Source organism: Scylla paramamosain, chromosome 42, assembly GCF_035594125.1.
Source record: "Scylla paramamosain isolate STU-SP2022 chromosome 42, ASM3559412v1, whole genome shotgun sequence".
NCBI classification, from domain to species: domain Eukaryota; kingdom Metazoa; phylum Arthropoda; class Malacostraca; order Decapoda; family Portunidae; genus Scylla; species Scylla paramamosain.
In genome coordinates this window covers 5,365,001-5,375,751 of record NC_087192.1, presented here as the reverse complement: position 1 = coordinate 5,375,751, position 10,751 = coordinate 5,365,001, and the positions used below count along the sequence as shown (strand labels likewise).

General features: G+C 41.3%; 1 long non-coding RNA gene across 15 annotated transcripts in view; it reads right to left on the bottom strand.

The window, feature by feature from the left end:
- The window catches only part of LOC135093298 (uncharacterized), a 116,547-nt gene that overhangs the window by 2,153 nt on the left and 103,643 nt on the right, over nt 1–10,751 (bottom strand). For 6 of the 15 annotated variants that reach the window (XR_010263290.1, XR_010263289.1, XR_010263291.1 and 3 more), the window contains 2 exons: nt 4,388–4,447; nt 214–496 (listed from right to left, as the gene is read on the bottom strand). This is a non-coding gene — a long non-coding RNA (uncharacterized LOC135093298). The remainder of the gene's footprint in view (nt 1–213; nt 497–4,387; nt 4,448–10,751) is intronic. The other 9 variants (XR_010263299.1, XR_010263300.1, XR_010263301.1 and 6 more) reach the window with 2 other exon arrangements.

Genomic DNA, 10,751 nt, shown 5'->3' with positions numbered 1-10,751 from the left:
GTCACCCAGGCTTTTTAAATTGGTAACATTTATAAAGCTATTACAACGACGCGGCTGAGGGCTTCCTATGATTTCTAAAGATCATTTTCCATACACTGAAAATATCCCGAGTTTCCCATTGTCTAAAATAGTTGCCCTGCATAAAGGTAACTAGCTGCTATTGTAGTGGAGTAAATTATAAAGGTTTTAAAGTACAGTACAGGGCAAATTTACCAGGACAACTGTAAGGTGAAGAATTACTGACGAACGCATTCTCGTACCAGCAACACTATGATGAAGGTACGCGGCTGTCCACCTATACCTGGAGTTGGATGGCGACTGGTGGAACGCGGCGGTAGTGTGGTGGAAGTGAAGTGGACGGTGGGTTTGGTGACGTCTGAAGCAGTGTCGAAGCTTGTGCCGTAGGGTTGAATGCACGTTGTTGAAGCTTCGGAACGCAAATGAGATGCTTTTGTCTACCTGCGAGAAAGTGTGTGCGTGTGTGTTGAAACCAGTCCTAGGTAGGAAAAACAAAAAAACTAAGTGTAGTTACAATTTATACAAGAAAATTCCTGCTTCCACACCTAAAGCCTCAACATAACCTCAAATACCCATTATGGAAGAAAAAAAGAAAAAAAAAGAAAATAATACCATAAATCCTGGTATATTTGCAAGTTTCAGTATTATATTCTAATCAAATAATGACCGATAGTATCATTCATATGTTCAGAAAGTATAGTTTTAAGTTAAATCCTAAATGTGCCTATAGTTTCATCAATAATAGAGCGTTAATTGATAGTGCGATTGTTTTCCATGTCAGTTTTCCTCAACACTCATCCTGCTGCAGAATCTTTGTATCCTTAGCGGTGGACAAACTTAACCTTGAGGAAAATGACACCCATAAATATTTGATATATTTCACAGTAAGGTTATCTTCTGATGTAGTAGTAGTAGTAGTAGTAACAATAGGAAGAGGAAGAAGGGCAGAAATAAGAAATGAAAATAAATATACAAAATAATTAATTCCTACAAGATTTCACACAAACACACAATCATGATGAATTGCAAGTTGCCAGACACATCCCACAGACAAGCGTAATGGTGATCTGTGCTGGCCAAACTACAGCGGTGACTAGCCACACTGGTTCGACTCGTGTTGTGAACTTGGAATGCTTCTAAGAGCCTCGATATCCAGACACCCGTTTCCTCGTACCCTATGCTCTACTCTTCCTAGATAACCTATCACCTTTATGACCTCTCATCGTTGACTCCCGGTAAATTCATCAATATTTCATCACAATATAAGGGTAGTAGCTACAAGACGCCAGCCAGCCTTGAGATGACAGTTCCTATATGAAACAAACTTACTTCTATTTTTTTAACTGCTCGAATTATATATCACTTTACTTACTCTAATTTAATTTCATTGTATTCGCCTAGTTTCTTCATTAATTTGGATATTGTAAGACTAATTTGTATTTCATTGTTTACATCTTAACAATTTTTTTTTTTATTATTATCGTATTTTATTTTTATTTTTTTTCCCCAGCTGTGCATGACCAGGCCGCGTCAAGAAAGAATATACCAATAAATCAGACTGTTACTCAACGCTTACGTACACATCACTTTTCATTCCCTATCTAATTTCTAATCACGGTGCATCATAACCACACATCCTAAAATTAACACCTCAAGGCTGGACTGTCACGCTAACAACATTCCTTCTTTTCAGTGATCAAAGTTTGGAGCGCTATTGAGGTCACTACATGAGCCACCTCGCGTACAGTGCTGCCAAATATATCCATGTTTTAAAATGCCTACCAATAATTCAGAGGCTCACATTCTGTATTGACTGGCAGCGATACACGATATACAATTTATCATCTGCATTACTCTCTCTCTCTCTCTCTCTCTCTCTCTCTCTCTCTCTCTCTCGTGCATTTATTCCTATTTGTTTCAGAGCTAATCTCCGTAAGAGGAGCAATTTGTAGGAAGAGAAAAGAGAAGGGAGACGAAGAGAGAAAAGAAGGGAAAGGGAGAGAAAATAATGGAGTGATAACCTAATGAACCTAATGGTGGAGGGAGGGTTCTTATCTCTGAGGTGCTTGACTCTCTCTCTCTCTCTCTCCTAGCCTTCCAGATACGCAATAACAACAATCACTAACCAACGCTGCCTACGAACCACTTCAAAAGCTTGGATTATGTTTCATGACACACACACACACACACACACACACACACACACACACCACAAAACAGGAACACACAGCTACTCACGTAACAACTCAGAAAAAGCTTATCAAGTTACTGGACATAATAATACTGGAAATAATGTGAATCGTGTAATTTTTTTCTCCATTTCATTTTTAAAGTCGAAAATGATCTCCCCTCCAACGGAACACGGGAGGCTAGGGAGGAACAGAAAGGTAGGTACGTACGAGGGAGCCAGCGGGAAACGAGGTGGAAATCTAAATATTCGAAAATGAATGAGTCTGTCCTACTGTTGCTTTTAAAGGGGATGGTCTGTTAAGGGCGGGCGAGCGAGGGGAACGTCAACCCTGTATAGATGTAATGTTAAATTTTATGTAACTCTATGTATACTATTATAACAGGAGCGCTGTCCACCAGTGTGTGTGTGTGTGTGTGTGTGTGTACAGTGAACAGGAAAATATATCTGAAAACGTTTTCTGTTTAATATTTTCGTTCACTATTTACTTCAATTACATAACGACGTCTAGACAACTCACTCCAGTAATCAGTGTTTCCGCCGAATGATCATGGGCTGAATTACTCGTTAAGGACTGATTGAATAACTCGGCGCCGCAGCTACCCGGTCTTATGCCGCGCTCTTTACATGGGGAACGGAAGCACCAGGTAGAGATGCAGGTGAATTAAGTGAGACGGGTGCGGCCAGCCTTGTCCTCTCTCCTGCTTTTGGGGGTGATAGCCGAGTGGCAGTGCTGCTCCACCAATGCTGAGGTCAGGGTGAATGTGGATGTCAGATAAATGGAAGGTCGGAAGGAGGAGCCCAAGGGAGTAAATCTGATTCCTCCGCAATTGGTAAGTTGAGAGAGAAAGGAAAATGAGCAAATATCATATGTCTTTCTATCAATTTACAACAGTCGTTCTTCCCACGCAAACATCTATTAATTACCATGAGTCATTCCTTCCGCCCAGACATCAGTCATTTCACACCAGTCTTTCATTCACACAAATGTCACTATACGTCAGTCATTCTTAAAAAAAAAAAGTCGATTTATACAAATCTTTCTTCCTACTCATATACCCGAGAATTTAACTGGTCCTTCCTTTACAAATATCCGTAAGTTTACACCACTCACTCAAATACTTCCCACTCAAATATCTGCAGTCATTCTTCCCACTCAGATACCTGTCACTGTACACGCCTCTCGTCTGCTCCTATCCCACCTTCACTAGTATCTGCCTCCTGTACCAGTATCTACACCCCTTTCTCTAGCACACAAGCGCTGGAAGGTTCAATATACGTCCCTAACAAAGCCGCTCTGGCCGTAACTCGCCGTGGGAGTTAGAGGGACAAATTAAAGGTCGTGAGGTGCAGCCCAAAGGAATAAATCTGATTCCTTCCCCAGCTCTTTGAAGTTACTTTTTGTCTCCCTACCTAACAGCCAGCTAATTATTTAGAGTTTTGTGTTTCAGTCTTTTTATGTGAGAGAACTTTTAATGTTTTTGTCCAGGCAGGAGAGATAGCCTTTGTGTGTGTGTGTGTGTGTGTGTGTGTTAGACCTCGACCTTTCTCTCTCTCTTTGAATACCCACGCCACACAACTTTCATTTATTCATTATTTGTTATGAAAGTGGTCTGTACTGCTATCAGGCCTCAGAAGCAATACCACATAACACATAACATTACCCGTATTCAGACAAAGTAACGCGGTACGTATATATCAAAACGAACATTTGCGTTGATAACAAGCCTCACTAAGCACTGGGTCCCTGCTACGTAGATATAAGTATGACAATTATATACATGGTGTAGATATGATATGTAATGCTGTGGGAAAACTGAGAACCGCATTCTGAAACACTCTGTTCTTTCCCCACGACTAATTTCAAAGGCCACAGAGATGATTAACTGTGTTCTCAAGAGTGTTTATCCTCTTAATAATACAGAAAACTTATACATCCGTCACTACAACCATAAAAACACCTTTCAAAATCCGCGTCTCTTCAAATAGAGGCTTTGGAATGTATGAAGTCGTGTTTTTCAAAAGTGTTTATCCTCTTAATATTACAGAAAACTTATACATCTGTCACTACAACCATAAAAACACCCTTGAAAAGCCGTGTCTCTTCAAATAGAGGCTTTGCAATGTAGTGGAGGTGCGGCGCAGAAGTGTTTCAAAATAAGGTCCCACTACGAGTCATACTTAAAGTTGTAGCTGCCCTGCCTTGCCTTGCCCGCTGTCCGCCGCTCCGCTAAGCCTCCTCTGAAAATGAATAGAAAATTGTAATAATAATGCGGTGGAAAAAGAAAATGTGGTAGATAATATAATCAAGGAATACAACAGAAAATGAGGCACTATAATCTGGAATAATCAAAGGTTCTCTCTCTCTCTCTCTCTCTCTCTCTCTCTCTCTCTCTCTCTCTCTCTCTCTCTCTCTCTCTCTCTCTCTCTCTCGATATAGTAAAGGAGTATAATAGAAACATGAGGCAATGTATAATTTTGAATAGATAAGGAATCTCCCCCCCCTCCTCTCTCTCTCTCTCTCTCTCTCTCTCTCTCTCTCTCTCTCTCTCTCTCTCTCTCTCTCTCTCTCTCTCTCTCTGTCACGGTCCTTTCTACACACACAATCTTACCACAATCCTCAGAAATGTCGGCAAATCTGAACCTTATCCTTCTCGTAAGTCATTAATTCTGTTTGGTCTTAATTACACAACCTTTGCTATTAATTCATACGCTCATTATCCTTCACTTCGTAACTCACAACTGCTCTCCGACTAGCTTTTCTTTTTTTTAATTATTTCTCACTCACACTTCACCTCACTCTTACTAGTGTATACATTAAATAAATAAACAAATAAATACATCTCTCATATTTACTCTTACATATTTTATTTACGCCGTCTCACTTTCCTCTCCATCGACCCGAGGAGGTGCCCCCTTTCCCTTACCCTCCCATCTCCCTCTCCTTCTCTCTCTCTCCCTCCCGCTATCGGTTCGACAGTCTGACCTCTGCAGGAAATGGATCTCTGAAAACAGTCTTATGTATTCCTTCTTCAAATCTATGGCCACTCCGGCAGTCCATCCTTGGTCTCGTGAATATTGCTGGCTGGAAAAATGAAAGAGAGAGGTTGATTTTCATCCCGTAACTTCACCGTCTTTTCCTGCCTTTGTACGTCTCGGCTAGCTGTCCTTGATAACATCGTAAATCATGGGTGTTTCTTGCTTTCTTCTTCTATTATTATCATTATTATTATTATCATTATTATTATTATTATTATTATTATTATTGTGATTATTATTATTATTATTATTTTGTGAGTAGTAGTCGATTGCTTTCTTCCTCTTTATGTCTCAACTAACTTGTCATTTATAACCTCGTAAATCAAGTGTGCTCTTTTCTTTCTTCGGTTTATTGTATACGAATATTTATTTGGTTATTTATTTTTTCTTTGTAAGTAATATTCGATTGTTTGCTCGCTCTATGTCTCAACTAAGTGCCCTTTATAACTTCATAAATTACGTTTGCTCCTCGATTTATCATAGATATTGTACACATGTGTTTTTCATTCTTTTTATACATAATACTCGATCGTTTTCTGGTTCTGTATGTCTCAACTAATTGGACATTACAATTACACCTTCATGAATATCTTATGTATTCCTTTCTTCTTTATTTCTCATATTTATTAAATACGAGTGTTTTACTTTTTTCATATATACGTGTGTGTAATATTGGATAGTTTCCGACCAGGACTGGCGCGTGGCAGACTCCAGCAACCGAGACTGTAACGAGTTTCATATATTCGCTGGCAGACTTCCGTCCCGAAACAAAATTTTTTTTTAGAATCGACGTTTCGTGATGGAAGCCTCGGGTGGGGCGCGGAATTCTCGATAAAAGAGTTTTCTCCATTCGAAAGAGAAACATTAAATCTTGTACGACATTTTGAGAGGTATTGTAAACGCTGTAACGAGAGAATAGTTTATTTATCATTTTCATCTCTCTCTCTCTCTCTCTCTCTCTCTCTCTCTCTCTCTCTCTCTCTCTCTCTCTCTCTCTCTCTCTCATCCCTAACATGTCGAAGTTACCAGACACTGATACAAAAGTTACAAGTTGAATGAACACCGAGGATGGAAGATATTGTAAAGACTAACGAGAGAAGATTTTATTTATTATTCTCATCTGTGCTTTTTTGAAGGGCGACATCCTTAATCTCATTGTTAATAATATGTAACCAGACACTGTTACAAAAGTTACGAGTCCAAGAAACACTGGCAATAAGAGGTAATGTAAATGTTGTAACGAGATTTGAGTTTTCTTTTTTTTATTGTTACTCCTCCTTTCTCATTTTTCTGGGCGATATCCTTAATTTTGATGTTGATAATTCTTACAAGACACTGTTACGAAAGTTGTGAATTAAACAAACACCGGGAATGAGACGTATTGTAAACTCTGTAACGAGAAACGAGATTCTTTTCCCCTTCTCTCTTTCTTTTTGGGGCGACATTGTTAATTTTCAATGTTAATATCAAGTTGCCAGGCTGTTACAAAAGTTACGACGAGTTAAAACACAGGGAACGAAAACAACGGGTCATCCAGGAGGAGATACGGAATTTGCTTCTTTTTTTTTTCTTTCTGCCCAACCTAATAATACTTTCCTTCCCAGAGAGTTTGACTTTCTGTTGCCGAATCACAAGGTATTAAATTTCTCCATCCACGTTTTGCTTTCATCCTCATAAGATTTCCGCATCCTCTGACTATAAGAAATTCTTTGACTACTTAACTTCCAAAGTGGAGCACATTCTGACCCTCTTCCCTTTTGCAGAGATCTCCATTCTTGGAGACTTCAATGTTCACCACCAGCTTTGGCTTTCCTCTCCCTTCACTGACCATCCTGGTGAACTAGCCTACAACTTTGCTATCCTCCATGACCTAGAGCAATTGGTGCAACACCCTACTCGTATTCCTGACCGTCTTGGAGATACGCCCAACATTCTTGACCTTTTCCTGACCTCTAATCCTTCTGCTTATGCTGTCACCCTTTCTTCTCCGTTGGGCTCCTCCGATCACAATCTCATATCTTTATCTTGTCCTATCACTCCAATCCCTCCTCAGGATCCCCCTAAGCGAAGGTGCCTCTGGCGTTTTGCCTCTGCTAGTTGGGGGGACCTGAGGCGGTATTTTGCTGATTTTCCTTGGAATGACTACTGCTTCCGTGTCAGAGACCCGTCTTTGTGTGCTGAGCGCATAACAGAGGTGATAGTGTCTGGCATGGAGGCGTACATTCCTCACTCTTTTTCTCGTCCTAAACCTTCTAAACCTTGGTTTAACACAGCTTGTTCTCGTGCTATACATGATAGAGAGGTGGCCCACAAAAGGTACTTAAGCCTTCCTTCACCAGAATCTCATGCACTTTATATTTCTGCCCGGAACCATGCCAAGTCTGTTCTCCAACTAGCCAAAAACTCCTTCATTAACAGAAAATGTCAAAACCTTTCAAGATCTAACTCCCCTCGTGATTTCTGGCATCTAGCCAAAAATATCTCCAATAACTTTGCTTCTTCTTCTTTCCCTCCTCTACTTCAACCAGATGGCACCACTGCTATCACATCTATTTCTAAAGCTGAACTCTTTGCTCAAACCTTTGCTAAAAACTCTACCTTGGACGATTCTGGGCTTGTTCCTCCCTCTCCTCCACCCTCTGACTACTTCATGCCTCGTATTAAAATTCTTCGTAATGATGTTTTCCATGCCCTCGCTGGCCTAAACCCTCAGAAGGCTTATGGACCTGATGGGGTCCCTCCTATTGTTCTCCGAAACTGTGCCTCCGTGCTTGCACCTTGCCTAGTCAAACTCTTTCAGCTCTGTCTGTCAACATCTACCTTTCCTTCTTGCTGGAAGTTTGCCTACATTCAACCTGTTCCTAAAAAGGGTGACCGCTCTAATCCCTCAAACTACCGTCCTATTGCTTTAATTTCCTGCTTATCTAAAGTTTTTGAATCTATCCTCAACAGGAAGATTCTTAAACATCTATCACTTCACAACCTTCTATCTGATCGCCAGTATGGGTTCCGTCAAGGCCGCTCGACTGGTGATCTTCTGGCTTTCCTTACTGAGTCTTGGTCATCCTCTTTTAGAGACTTTGGTGAAACTTTTGCTGTTGCCTTGGACATATCAAAAGCCTTTGATAGAGTCTGGCACAAAGCTTTGATTTCCAAACTACCCTCCTACGGTTTCTATCCTTCTCTCTGTAACTTCATCTCAAGTTTCCTTTCTGACCGTTCTATTGCTGCTGTGGTAGACGGTCACTGTTCTTCTCCTAAATCTATTAACAGTGGTGTTCCTCAGGGTTCTGTCCTGTCACCCACTCTCTTCTTATTATTCATTAATGATCTTCTAAAACAAACTTCTTGTCCTATCCACTCCTATGCTGATGATACCACCCTGCACTTTTCCACGTCTTTTCATAGACGTCCAACCCTTCAGGAGGTAAACATATCACGCAGGGAAGCCACAGAACGCCTGACTTCTGATCTTTCTAAAATTTCTGATTGGGGCAGAGCAAACTTGGTATTGTTCAATGCCTCAAAAACTCAATTCCTCCATCTATCAACTCGACACAATCTTCCAGACAACTATCCCCTCTTCTTCAATGACACTCAACTATCCCCCTCTTCTACACTGAACATCCTCGGTCTGTCCTTTACTTATAATCTGAACTGGAAACTTCACATCTCATCTCTAGCTAAAACAGCTTCCATGAAGTTAGGTGTTCTGAGACGTCTCCGCCAGTTTTTCTCACCCCCGCAGCTGCTAACTCTGTACAAGGGCCTTATCCGTCCATGTATGGAGTATGCTTCACATGTCTGGGGGGGTTCCACTCATACTGCTGTTCTAGACAGGGTGGAATCAAAAGCTTTTCGTCTCATCAACTCCTCTCCTCTAACTGACTGTCTTCAGCCTCTCTCTCACCGCCGCAATGTTGCATCTCTAGCTGTCTTCTACCGCTATTTTCATGCTAACTGCTCTTCTGATCTTGCTAACTGCATGCCTCCCCTCCTTCCGCGGCCTCGCTGCACAAGACTTTCTTCTTTCTCTCACTCCTATTCTGTCCACCTCTTCTAACGCAAGAGTTAACCAGTATTCTCAATCATTCATCCCTTTCTCTGGTAAACTCTGGAACTCCTTGCCTGCTTCTGTATTTCCACCTTCCTATGACTTGAATTCCTTCAAGAGGGAGGTTTCAAGACACTTATCCACCAATTTTTGACCACTGCTTTGACCCTTTTAGGGACTGGCATTTCAGTGGGCATTTTTTTTATTAGATTTATGTTGCCCTTGGCCAGTATCCTTCCTACATAAAAAAAAAAAAAAAAAAAAAAAAAAGTCTTTCTATTTGTTTCATATCTTCCTACTCATTTCATTATCTTCCTCCTCACTTCATATCCTCCAACTTCTCATATCTTCCCTCTTATTTCATACCTACCTACGCATCATATCTTCCCACCCATTCCTCACCCACTTCTTTCACCCTAATCTTCACATAACATTTTCACATCGTATCTTCCCACTTACGAACTCTTTGGAGTAATAATAAAAAGAAAGAGAAGAAAAACACGCACTTTTACGGTAGTTACGATTCGGTGAATGCTCGTTAAGACAAGACAAGACGAGACGAAAGAGAAGCTAAAACATTTTCACTCGTATAAGCTTCATCTAAGTATCATATTCTAGCGAAATTTTGTGCCTTTCCCTCTTTCCATCCTCCCTTCATCCCACGCTTGCCCTTTCAGTCCTTCCCACTACTACTCCTCTCCTCCCCTCTCCTTTCCCCTCCTCTTGCCAATGCCTCGTGCAGCTTACGTGCGTGGGAAGGCAAAGGATATCTCAGGTCCGCCTTTTACCCCGAAGGAAAGGAAAACCCTTGTGCACCAAGCTCTCGAAAACACGTTTGGGTTGAGACCTTTCAGATCCTTCACTGCTCCGGGGAGGATTTCAGCGGGGGAAGGTCGCTGCTTGTCATTCTTAACGCCTGGGTCGTGGAATACTAAAGCAACTAAATCTGTACTGAGTGTGACCGTCCTGAGCGTCTGGTTAGGTTGTGTGTGTGCCATTATCGTTCACGTATGCGATTATCAGTCTTGTAATTTCTTTCTCTCTCTCTCTCTCTCTCTCTCTCTCTCTCTCTCTCTCTCTCTCTCTCTCTCTCTCTCTCTCTCTCTCTCTCTCTCTCTCTCTCTCTCTCTGTGTGTGTGTGTATGTGTGTGTGTGTGTTTGTGTGATAGGCAAGCGGGGCTCAATTTCACGGAGGTCTCATTTTGGTCTTTGATGGTACTACAAACCGCTCTCTCTCTCTCTCTCTCTCTCTCTCTCTCTCTCTCTCTCTCTCTCTCTCTCTCTCTCTCTCTGGCACACGACATTCTCTTCCCTCTTCCTTCTTCCCTCTTTTTTTTTATTTCTCTTGTTTGTCTTTCATCCCTGATTCGAATAAACTTTCTCTCTCTCTCTCTCTCTCTCTCTCACTCTCTCTCCTCTCTCTCTCCTCTCTCTCTCTTCTCTCTCTCTCTC